Source organism: Sus scrofa, chromosome 1 (genome assembly GCF_054392235.1).
Source record: "Sus scrofa isolate SSC_HxYL_T2T_F1_AM1 chromosome 1, Sscrofa_HxYL_maternal_Yorkshire_Landrace_v2.0, whole genome shotgun sequence".
Classification (NCBI taxonomy): Eukaryota; Metazoa; Chordata; class Mammalia; order Artiodactyla; family Suidae; genus Sus; species Sus scrofa.
Genome location: NC_139383.1, coordinates 103,593,298 through 103,606,171, shown reverse-complemented (window position 1 = coordinate 103,606,171; position 12,874 = coordinate 103,593,298). Strand labels below are relative to the sequence as shown.

At 47.6% G+C, this 12,874-nt stretch overlaps 1 protein-coding gene across 5 annotated transcripts in view; it reads right to left on the bottom strand.

The window, feature by feature from the left end:
- The window catches only part of SETBP1 (SET binding protein 1), a 370,608-nt gene extending 358,860 nt beyond the window's left edge, over positions 1–11,748 (bottom strand). For 3 of the 5 annotated variants that reach the window (XR_014808088.1, XM_021092436.2, XM_021092441.2), the window contains exon 1: positions 11,633–11,748. The gene's annotated coding sequence lies outside the window, so the exon portion shown is untranslated. Of the gene's footprint in view, positions 1–10,987; positions 11,130–11,632 lie in introns of those variants that run through there. The other 2 variants (XM_084964821.1, XM_084964832.1) reach the window with 1 other exon arrangement.
- Positions 11,749–12,874: the final 1,126 nt, after the last annotated feature.

The window sequence follows — 12,874 nt, the reverse complement described above, 5'->3', positions numbered from 1 at the left end:
CAGCACACTTCCCAACAGCAACTCCCAAATCCCACTGATTTTCAGTACTTCACATACTTCCCTGCTAATTCTTCTGGCTGGCCTGTCCTCTCTCCTTTCTCCACCTGGTTATCTCTAAGTCATCCTTCAAGAATTGGGACAAGTTTCACCTCCTTCATGAAGACTGGCTGGGCCTTCCTTTTCTCCTCTCCCCTTGTGTGTACACATGTACAAACACATACATACTCATGCACACAGATGGTCTCATTCTTAATTCCATGGGCATTCTGCAATCAAAGCATTCGGCAAACTGTATTGCAATGTTTCATTTACTTAGTTATCTCTCCCATTAGATCAGAACTCCATAAGGAAGGTCTCTATCATAGCTCAAAGCACAATGAACACACTCAGGAAATGTCCAACACCAAGTGTCCAAGCCATGCTGCCCCTTGAAAAGAGAAACCACAGTAGCACGAATTTGATGTTCTCTTTCCCTCTTAGTAATTGGAAAATATATTTAAACTGTTCAAGTTTCAATAGGAAATTGGGTGATAATCCTACCTCAAGGGTTATTCTGTGAAGATTAAATAAGATATTTATGAAAGATCATGTTGGGATCATCTTAGTGGGCATTTAAATCTTGTGGTAAATCTTGTGTCACCCACACTGGCATTTGGCTAAACATTACCTTCTCTTCACAGATCCCAAGTAAAGCCTGAGGGCTGGGGGTTGGAGAACAAAACTTCTCCATCTCCCTATACAATGGGAAGCACATATAGGTGGTTTAATTTGTGCCTACTAACTGGAATGTTTTGATGTTGCTTGGGTATTGCTTTCTTCTTAGTTCCAATTTGTCTTGTGAAGAAAATAAGACTTAGTTCAGTCATGAACTCCAGATTCAATTCCCTGCTCTGCCACTTGGAGCTGGGTGGACTTGGGTAAGTTCCTTTCTCTCTCTGTGTCTCCCCATCTTCATGGAGAGAATGGGGGATGTGATGAAGTGAACTCTGTGGCCCCTCCAGCTCTGACATTCTCAGGTGCTAAGCCTTCTCCCCTCAACTTGACAACCAGAAGCTGTTCAAAGACAAAGCTGGTACTTGACCATTTTCATAGGTTCTACTGGTTCTGTAGCTCTGCCTGGCTGAGCCTAACACAAAACTGAGGTTCGGTCCCTGAGCTCAGGGATCTCTGTCATAGGGAGAAAAGCAAAATCAAGCTTCTGAGGTCTGAGGCTGAGCACCATTAACCAACAGTTCTGGGTCTAGCTGCCTCCTCTGGGAACCGATAACACAACACAACAGCATGAGCCTTGGGTCCTGTGCCCCAGGGAAAGGTCTCGACAGCACTGGCTGGCCCAACCCTCAAGTTCTCAGGTAGAGCTCTGGCTTTGGAGCACTATCATTTTCTGCATTTCTCCATGGGGTCAAGAGAAGCACACAGTTGTCGAGAGGGAGGGGGTTAACACAACAAATAGCCTTTACTGACATTATCAATTTAATCCAGACAACACCCTTGTGATACAGAAACCTGTCCTCATTTTACAAATGTGCAAATAATGATCCAGGGAGGCCAATAATTTGCTCAAGGGCATATACTACCTGTGTCAGATGCACAATAAAATTCAGGCTTACATGATTCTGGAGCCTGTGCTTTCACTTTTATACCATGGTTTTTCCAAAACACAAAGTGATGCCAGCCTTCAGCCAAAAGCTTCTAGCTACTTCTAAAGATATGGGCTCTCAAACCAGTCTGCCATCAAACTTGCCATATCCCTTAAATTCTTTGGGCATCAGTTTTTTCATCTGCCCTCCTACTCTCTTCACAGATTCTTACAAAGAACAAAGTAAATAATATATGCAGACTAGCACCTGCTAGTTCAAATACATAGGGTTGGCCTATAAGAAGTAACTGTAATCATAATACTTCCTGTCCAAATAGATTAGACCAATCCATATGGTAAAATGATCTTAACTTTGAAAAGGAATCTAGTGTGTTAACAGGTACTTTGAGTTTATTCTTTAACTCTGAGATGTGCCCATTTTACAAAAAGGAAACTGAAGTTGAGAAATTTGTTGAAATCACAGAGGCAGTTCTGTCTGACTCCAAATGTCATTTGCTTTCCACTGAACCATAATGCCACCAGACTTTAAATATCCAGCATCAGTAGTCACTTAAATTCTGATCCTCCACCAAGCCATGTGTAAACGGGATGAAAATGGTAGACTTATCTGAAGGCAATGTGGCTAAACTGAATAATCTAGCAGATAATATTAATTCCTAGCCTTTCTTTCAAGGCCCTCTAGTTTCACCCCACTACCAATTCAGTCTTAATTCAAATTCCTAGACTTCACCATCTGATTCAGCAATTGCTTTGTCATTTAGAGTGTAATCTGACACTTACATATTTGTGCTTCTGCCACAAAGGAGATGCTAGGCATACCAGGGAGCTAAACAAATACTAGCTCCATTTCCTGTCTTTATGATATTTCTCCTTTAGCTACCTTGAACTGCCATTTAAATATTGCATTGTAACTGAAACATGTATGCCCTTCTCCAATTACGCTTTAAACTCTGGAAATGAGTACCCCTATCACAGAGCTTCTTTGTTCCCCAAAGTGGCTGATCCCCATTCTGAATGCTTATGTGTTGTTTTTATTTTTTTGTCCTAAAGGTGCCTCTTTTGCACTCCAGAGCTAGTGGCTGACCAGCAGGACAGTCAAGATTCTCTCATGTGTGGTATGAGCAGAATTCCTCTGCTTGGCATTCACTTCTGCTTCTCACACCTACTCTCCTTACACTGAAACCTCTGGTCATGGCTCCCTTTTCAGCTCAGGGGAAATGTAGCCTAAGCTTGTTCCCCACAGGACCCCAGCCCATCTGTCTCACTAACTGACACTCCACAGAGCCCTAGATGACCATCATCTGAAACCCCTCCACTAGTTTTCATGAGTTCTTCTGGAGTCTCCCATCAGATTGAGAACAGAGACAACCTCCTCTCCAGCTCTGGGGGATCCCCCAGCACCCATCAGTGTCTTTCATACTCCTGTTTAAAAGTCAATGAGCAAACCAAACCTGCTTAATTCAGAAGGTTGAAAATTGATGAGTTTGAATGAAAGCTCTGGAAGACTAAGACTAGGCCCAACTTAGAGGACCCTGGGTTCTATCCTTCCCACTGTTATCAGAAGACCTCAGACTAGCAAGGTGCCAGCTATGGCTGACCTGTGCCAGCTGGACCTTAGCATCAGGGCCTCCCTGCTCCTGCCAGATGCAGCACATGTTCATGATTAGCACTGGTTTCCATGTAGCAATTCCAAATTCACATTCAAACTCTGACCCATCCCTGATCTTGTGCCAAAGCTACTGTGCCCACTGTGAATGTTCCCTTATTCCAGGTCCACTATCAAACACAAACCATGTCCTCCTCGAAGCCTTCCCTGACTGCACTTTAGCCCTGATCACCCAAATACCATAATTCCACTTAGATCATTCTCCCACTTTGGCTGTACATTTGAGCTAAGCTGTCTCTCCAGATATACTGTCCATTCTCAAGGGCAAAAGCCATATCTCATACCAGATCTTTCTCACCCAACAGTGCCAAGAACAGGGGCACAAGCTGCAGTGCTGAGACCTCAATAAACATTTTCGGAACAAAAAAAAACACACTGTAATCAAGTTCCAGAGGACAAAATAATGAGCAGAGAGAAGGCCCACAGGGCTTTCACATCAAATCATCATTTTTAGTCACCATTAGGAATCAATACTCTTTTTTTAAAAAAGCAAAGCTCTCATTGCTCAAAAAACAATAGGTCACAGACCAACTGCAAGGGACTTGCCACCAAGATTTCATTATTTTGCTACAACAGCTGTGCCCCAATTGCCTCTGATGAGAGTTCTCAGGCTTCTACATTAGATTCATTTAATTCGGCATCTCCAGTATCCACTCCTTTCTCAAGTTCAAATCCCAAGCAGCTTCTCGCCAATGATAGAATAGCAAATCTTTGGTGGATTAAAGGCATAATGAAGAAGTTGCTTCATTACTAGCCTGATTAGGCTAATCATCTTGCTCCTTTTTTTTTTTCCCTACCCCAAATCCTAGAGTAAAAGTAACTGCAGCATCTCAGGTGCTTATAGAGCTTCACTCTTCCTCAATACCCAACCGGTGTGCTCCTAGGTGACTCAGAACACCCACTGACCATTCACAGGGCTTTGGGTCAAAGCACAACTCTCCTGGTCCCACCCCAACCCAAATCACAGAAGCCTTTGGCTTTGGACAAATTGCAGGTCACTCCCTTTCATTGCCAAAATGCACACAAAGCAACTCATTAGTTGTTACTGAACATAGGCCAGGAAAGGGTGAACTCGCAGTGGGGACTGAGTAGATATCCCGGGAGCACAGTCATGGACCTATTCTTCATGCCCAATAGAATCTACAACAAGGAAATAGAGCCTAACTCCCCTAGAAATCCATGAAGTCCATGTGAATGTGAAGTAACCACAGCAGAGACTCCAAATGCCACAGTAGCAATGCCCAGATAGAAAATACAGTCTAGATTTTCCCGAAGCTGTCTTTGCTTCGTTTTCCTTGTCTCAACTCAGTCATTTCACCAAAGGGGAGGCAGTTTTCAAAAGATGTAGAGAATCGACCCTTCTCTTCCTTCCACAGTATTCCTCCGGTATTTCTTTACACTGAACTCACCATTCCCTCTTCTCCTTTCCCTGTTTCCACATTTGACTCTTTAGTTCTCAAAAGGGAGTTTCTTCTGCTTCTAGCTCCCCTTCTGCAACTCATCACCACAGCAAACACTTAGCAAAGTTCACAAATCCTCAGTGGGAGTGGTCTGGACAGTTGTTGGGGTGCCATTAAATGGGTTGAGGAGCTCTGAGCTTAAAGAAACTTTTAAAACTCCTGGGACACTTCTATCTATAGAATCACAGAATTTCAGAAGGGACCCTCCCTTCACATCAGTCCAAACTCTTTCTCTTTTCCATGACTGCCGCTACAGCAGTGTGGCTCATCTGACACCACATGCTGACGGGAGGCCATCACAGCCTGCAGCCTGCCTCTCAAGAGCCTGTCCCTGAAACTGTCTCCTCTGAGTGCATTTCTCTGCTCAGCCTTCTTTTCCACTGCAGCCAGGCCCACTCAGTCACTGAGAAGTGGGAAGCACTTGGACTTAAGTAATGAAGAAGAAGATTGCACAGTTAAGTGCCGAAATGAATGTGGTGGACAAAAAATGCAATTGGAAATTGCAAAGAAAGTCAAGAGCCATGTGTACTAGAGTGGTGATGAGACTCTAGTAGGTACTTAATAAATAATTGATGACTGAATGAATGAGTGAATCAGTGACTGATAGAATGTACATGTGGCAAAACATCATTAACTCTTAGGCTTTGAGGGAGAAACTGAGAGAGGGTGATCGCCCCTGAAAGATGGTCTAAAAAAGAAAAAGCCATTAACGTAAGTGCTTATTATTCACTTTATCTAAGAGGTCCTTGTTGTGTTGCTTCACCATGTAGCACTTTAGTGTATCTTAAACAACATTCACTCTTAATGTTCTATCTCTGCATAAATTCTGTGATTCATTCATGCAACAGAAAATCATTCATAAGTCAGCCTTTGTGGGACAAACCAGGCCCCATTCTTCAAGGACTCACAGTCAATGAACAGCAAAACAGCACCATTCACATGCTGGGCCAATGCTTTCCTCCTCAAGCGCTCTGGAAAAGGTAGTGAAGAGTTGAGAGCAGGTCAGGTGTCCTAAGAGGCAGATATTCTGTCTAAAAAGGACTGATCAGGGCACCTTCCAGAGAGCAGGCGGTGACACAGAACAAGAAGAGGTATGGAGGCAGACAAGTGTATAGAGCGCCCAGGTCCATGAGGAAACTAATCTGATGGGAGCAGAGGTCTGCATGTGCTGCATAAAATGACATTCATTCAAGAACACTGCAAGGTGCCTGGTTCAGGCACCTGGACAGGGCAAGGCAAGAATCATGCGAAAGAGAAAGAGGAGCAACAGGGAAGAGTCAGAGAGCAAATGGACTGTGAAGAACTTCCTTGATTAGAGACAGTTTGCTGGGTTTTTCAGGACAGAGGCAAGCTTGCTATCAGTTCTATTCTTTAGAGAGGGTGCAAATTCTATCTTGAATGTCACTGCTTGGCCACTGTGGCTCCCTGAAGAAAATCCTCCCCGTCGCACTCACTACCCCTTACCTCCCCTCTCTGTGTGTCTCCATGTCTTTTTCCTTTCCTCCCTCTCATTCTTAACTCAAAGAGCATTTCCTGAACACCAATACATCCTTAAGTCCTAACTAGGTACTATTGAAGATTTTGAATCTTATGTAATATATGCATAGTAGGCATTCAATAATTCAACTGATTTAAAATATATACACTGTGCATATGTTGTTCCCCCTTCCCCTTTGGTCAGCTCAAGAGTATAAAACAACTCTTCCTGGACTGTCTTGGAACACAAGGGGCCCCTATAGGCATTTCTGATCAGACCAAGAGTTTATTAATCTCCAGGCTCTGGTGATAATAATCCAACACCAGTTTCCAGGAGGCAGCATGGAAATCCTCTCAGAGTTCAATTACGGAAATTATCTGGTAGTATTTAATCCTCAGAACCCCTGTGAAGTAGGCAGGGTAAGCATCTTTATCCCTATTTTACTGATTAGTGTACTGAGGCTCAAAGAGGTTAAAGAACTTGTCCAGGGACATTTAGCAGAGAAATAGGAGGGACAAGATTCAAAGCAGATCTTGTCACTTCAGGTGTGATGCTCTTCACACTTTAACACAGCCATCTGGCCCCAGGTGGGCCACCAACTTGAGTCATTTCAGCAAGTCAGCACTTCAATGGCCTCATCTTCCAAATGCGGATAAAATGCTCATCTGATCTCCCTCCTCAGAAAATCAAGGGGGCAGAGGTGATAGAAAGATATTTTTGAAAACAACAAAGTGCCATGCATATAAAAAGAAGTATGTTTTGATGGCAAAAGATAAGCTGGGTCAGAGAAATCTTTTTCCAAGCTGGCAAAGTTCTGAATGTCTTATCTCTCCCTCCCCATCACTAGAATGGTGAAACCTCTGCCTGTGTGTGGTGTAAGTAGGGGTGGGAGGTGGTCAGTTCAGTCGACTTTGCCTGTAGTTATTTTTCAGGGGTCTGCCGGTCAAAATCCATCACCAGCTCCTGGAGAGGGATGGCTGCTTCCTCCCAAAGGATCCTGTGGACTTCAGGGCTGCTCATGTTCTCCACTTGACCCTGGCATCATTTGCTATGAACTGGATAGCAAATCAACTGCAGTTGACAGCAATCCAAAGGCCACTGAAAATAATGTTTCCTCACCCTTTGAGGTTACCCTCTAAGGGGGTAAAAAACCAACTCAGAAAGGGAAGCTGTTCTGATCTGACTCTAAAACTTCCAGAAGAGAAATGTAAGGGCCACTAACTTGGACTCAGTCATCTAAGGTCACCAGATTCCCCCAAAATTTGATATTGCCCCAATGTGGTATGTCTAAAGGGCATTAGAATCTAACAGAAGGCTAACTGAAAATGGAAATGCATACTCAGAACCAAACTAGAATGTTGGCATCTTCCCCCTGCATTCATGAAGTAGTACATGCTGTGGGCATCTTGGTATTTACTTTTCTGCACTTATCAAGTATTTGTCTGCCCAAAGTGTCTGCAGCTTCATGAAGACTTTGGGAAACACCAGATTTCCTTTAGAAACAGCCCTAAAAGAAGCTCAAATGTATGGCAGTAAGTCTGATAGTTGTGCTTCTTAATCCTGGCCCAAGACATTTTGGGAAACTCACCAGGTTTCATAATATCCCATAAGATGGCAATAGGATTGGACTGTTCTATTCCTTTCTTTGCAGGAACCCAAGGACCAAGCATAGTGGTATGTGGCAAGGACTCTACGAGCCTCCTTGTCTCAGGGTAGTGCTGCTACCCCTCCAGGACAAGAGCAGCCCCCTGTCCCCCACCCCCACTAGACCTCTGCCACACACTGGGTCCCTGAGCAAAGTCAATAATATCACCCCATTTCTTTCAGGCACTCTAGCTCCTGACAATGTTAATGTGTTAATAACAATTTACCCCATTTCTCTAACAGGGGCAAAACTGATGCAACTTCAAATGCCATCAGCAAAAAAATGATTTAGTTCTCATTCCTGGCAGCAGAGAAAACAAGGTTTCCTTGGCCAGGTCCACTCTCAATAGCTTTCTGGTTTCAATTAAAACTTCAAGTCTCCAAAGGAAAAAACTGGCATTCTGGGTGGCTGAGGCCCAGCCAAGTTTCAGTGCCTCTACAAGAATTCAGAAAGGCTGCCCCATCATCTAGCCACTTCTCATCTTCCTCCTCTTGCATATGATATAGAAGCTTCAGAGCTTCAGAGTTGTACTTCAGAGACTGAAGTACAACTAAAAATAATGACCAGGTTGAAAGAACTCTCCTCTCCTTAGAGGTGCATTTTTGTGCCAAAGAAGTATTGATTCGGCTTCTAATGGAATTGAAAGTCAAGATAACTGCAGAAATGGAATCAGGAATCCAGGAGAAAGTGCCTATTTATTTCTTCTTCAGCAAACCCCTGTCTCTCCTCAATGACCACTGTCAACTAAATTTTCTACAAAGATTTCAAGCACCATTTTCTCTCCACTGGCCCCCCCCCCAAACAGTCCTCATTTAGGTCAGGTGACTTACAAAGTAGCTTGCCATGAATAATGCACACATAAGCCCTCCAGGCACCAAGGGGCTCCTTGGCTCACTCAGGGATACCCCTGTGTGAGGTCCAGAACTGGGCCTGCCAGCAGCACCTTCCTATGTGATGTTCTGGTGTTAAAATACAAAAGATTGGATTACACCCCTTCATTTGCCTAACCCATCCGTGAACATATAAGGCAGTTGATATTTTCTCCCAAGCTGTAAGTGGCCTCCTTCCTAACCACATCACTGCCTCTCAGCCACTCCTCCTTATGTTCACTACAAGCTATCCCCTCCCCCACCTCCAGTTTGTTTATTCCAGTGACACATCTATTTTCCCTGCTAAGAGAGACAAGTCTGTTTCCCCTTTGGCTCTGGTCGCCTTTGCTCACCACCTCCTCCCTCAGCCCAGCTCAGGTTACTGTAGTGGCTAGCAGCTCCCAGAGCCCAGCTCTAACACCAATTCAACTTCCCAAGACTAGACTTTTTTTTTTTTTTTTTCTTATTAGGGCACTGAACACGGTATGCAAAGCAGCACTTTCTGACTACCTGGTCTTCTAAATTCTCAGGCTACAACCCCTAAAGTTTGCAAATACTCTGTGCATAATCAAACTCTTGGGATCTGTCTTCATCGATAACAGGCAATGCAATTCACTACAGAGGAAAACACTATCTTCAACTTAACTGAAATGTGGGACTTCCAAGTCAGGGCAAAAGAGATCACGCCCCCCCTCCAGGAGTCTTGGGCTGCTGGAAGCCACAGAAAGCAGGAGAAAGGGGAGGCAGTGACATGGGATTGTAAACTGGCTACATTTTAAAGTGCTACAAACTTTCTCCTCCCTCACACGCCCCTGGCCAGTTGGTCCCGCCTCCTCAACTCAGCCAGACAACCTCCAACTGAGGTGTATGAAGGAAACTCCCAGAGGTGTATGAAGGAAACTCCCAGACCGTCCAGGTCCGCCCCAGTGGTGCAGATGTGGCCAACACAGAACAACATCCCTCCTCTCCTCTCCATGCCCCTCTTTCCTAGCCGATTCCTGACCCTCCAAAACGTGTGTGTGAGCGCGCGCCCACGCACCCGCCCACGCTCTCTCATACACAAGTTTTGCTGATTAGGATGGATTTGGACAGGCACATCAGATTTACCTGTGCAAACTACAGGATGGTAAGAGATGGGGAGGGGCCCTTCCAGATAGTTTTGGCAACAGCAACTTTATGAAGTTAGGTTTTTTTTGCACAAACTTACCAGAAAAGATTAAAAAGAGGATTGAAGAATAAAGGAATGAAAAAAATAATGTCAGAGAAAAACAAGTAATATTAGTATTTCTATACAGCCTATGGACTCCAACTAACTTTAGGGAAAAAGGTGTGGTTAGTGGTGGAGGGGAAAGAGGAGGTTTAGAAGGAAAAGTAGCTGTGGTAGAATTCCAAAATAAACTGCCCTTTGGGAGGAGAGCTTCTGCAGGGATAGACTCACAAATTGGCCTTTTAGCATTAGATGTCAACCATGAGATTATCAGGACAGTTTATTTGAAGCGGAAACAAATCGGAAATCCTTCCCTCAACAGTCCTCTTAGACCAATACACACACCCTCAGAACCCACAAAGACACACCTAAAGAATAAATGCAGCATCGAGGGTCAATAGAGCCCTCTCCCCACATTCCCAGTCTCTCTAGCCTCACCTCGTACTTCCACTGGCACAACTTTCCGATCTCCAAGGAAAATATTTCCACTTGGATCTTATTTCAGAATTGTAACTGGTGTGGGTCGTGGGAGGAGGGGTGTTGCCGCGTGTAGGGGATGGGGACTGGAAGACAGCATTTCGGTAGTTACTTATTTTTGTAGAGCCAGCATGCTCTACCGATCAGAAATTGCTATTACCCAACAATGCTTCCATCACAAACAGACACCAAAAACAGCATCAGCATTATCACCATCTTGCTAAAGATCTGCCCAGTCCAGTTTACCTGACTTTGTCTCTGTGGAACTTCTCGGACAGTATTTTAGTCAAAGAGATAGTGGTTTGAAAGACAAAAACAATAAATCGATACTGAAGGGTTCCCTTTCAGGAGTTATTTCCCACTGGAAACCACCGAACGGGGAAGCCTGTCGTTAATTCCCAAGCCCACGACTCCTCTAGAAACACACACAATGCGTGCTTTCAAAAAAGGCATTCGCCTGCTTTTAAGGGAATTCCTGTCTTTTCAGAGTCCCAAAACCAGAGAGCAGGAGAAAGAGACTCAAATCCATTGATTAAGATTTTAAGGAAAAGACTAACACAGAGCCACGACACAAGCACACACCAACCTTCGCCGGCTGGACCACTTCTTCCCTGTTCTTCTTTCTATCAACGACACGTTAGATTCTGATATATTCTCCCCCCCCACCCCCCAAAAAAATTCAGCTATATACAATGTAGCTCTCTAGCTCCACTTAACCTGCAAGTTACAAAGGGGGGGGGAAATATCCTGCCGCCTTCCCACCCCTTTCCTTACCCCCTCCCCCTCTCGAGTCCACTCCACCAAAGCCAAACCCGCCAGCTCCAGCAGCCGGCTGCCGGACCGAGGGAGGGTGCAAAAGGCTGCGGCGGCGGCGGCGGCAGGGGGTGGGGGAGATCAGATTAGGCCAAGCTCAGTAAGGTCCCAGACCTCCAGCCCGATGCTGCCACCCTCGCCGCCACCAACGAGCCACTCCAAATGAGCCAGCATCACTGCCCACAGCCGACGGGCCGGAATTGCGCCCATCCTCGGCAGCCTCGCCGGGACCTGCATCCCGCCCCTTCGGCCCCGACTCCCCTTCCCGCCCGGTGCAAAGTCAAAGCCCCAGCGAGGCAACGTTAACTTTTGCATGCAGAGAACACACACCGCCCCCGACCCCGGGCGTGCGGGGGCCCGCGGTACGGCGGGAGGCTCGGCGCCCGGCTCCCGGACCAAGGTCGCCGCGCGTGCTCACCCACGTCCCGGCGGCTCCGGCTCCGCTGGCCCCAGCGCTCGCTCAGATCCCGGCTCCCGTAGCTCGCCCGAGCCCCCGAAGGTGCTGCTGCGGCAACTCCATGGCGATGAGCATCTGTCACACGGCGAGCAGCGGGCTGGCCGCCCTCGCTCGGGGGGCGCCGGGGCCCCCGGGCGCGCGGAGGCGGAGGCGAGCGGCGGGCGCCCAGAACGGCCCAGCGCTTCCCGCCCGGCGCGGCCGCCTCCGCCGCGCCACCGATTTACGGAGAGAGATATCAAGGGGGAAAATGGCGTCTCCGGAGCCCGAGGAGTCCTGGAGTAATCACATTCACACACACACACACACACACACGCACGCACACACTCGCACACCGCGCGCCGCAAGCCCGGCTAATTTTAGCAGAAGGGCCCCCCCCCCCCAATTATATATATCCCCGTCTCTCCAATCAATGCTATTTTTTTTTCTTTTCTTCAAAGGATGGATTGGAGCCTTAAAAAATGTTGCCGGCTATGGGTTCGCAGGAGGCAGCGCGCGGAGGGCGAGGGCGCTTTTGCTGAGCTGTGCAGTTCGTTCCGCGGCGCCGGGCGGCCCTGCCCGCCGGCTCGTTCGCCCGCGGTCGCTACTGCTGCCGCCGTCGCCGCCGCCGCCGCTCCATGACCGCGCCCGCCCCGCGCCCCCGTCGCGTCCCCTCGCCACCCGCCCCCGTCCCCGGCGAGCGCTGGAGTGGGGTCGGGCCCAAGTGCCTGCCTCCCGCGCCCTCTCCCGAGTCCCGGAGTCCTAGTGAAAGGAAGGGGGAGGGCGCGGGCGGGGGAGGGGGAGGATCGGAGCGGCCGCGCGGCGGAGCTGAGCGGGGACCGCCACCCCGCGATCTGCTTCGGAGGGGGCGCGGGCTCCCACACCTCTTGCCCAACCGGCCGGGGGCCGCTTTCCTACTTGCGCCGGGGGTGGCACAACCAGTAACCAACAAGCCACCTCTCCCTTCACCCTCCCTCAGTGAATTTTTGTGAATTTCGATCAATTGGGAAGAGTGGGGATCTTGAGCGGGAGAAGGAACACAGTTCGTGGAGGCGGATCGGGGACCCCTCGTCGCCCCCCGCGCCCTTCTTGCTTCCCCAGCGCCCTCGAGGCCCAGTGTCTCTGCGCGCCCGAGTCCGCCGCGGAAACTGGGCGGCCGCGGGGACCGCGGCGGACTAGGCGCCGGCTCCGGGGCTCAACACTGCCGCTATCTGACACAACAGGAGC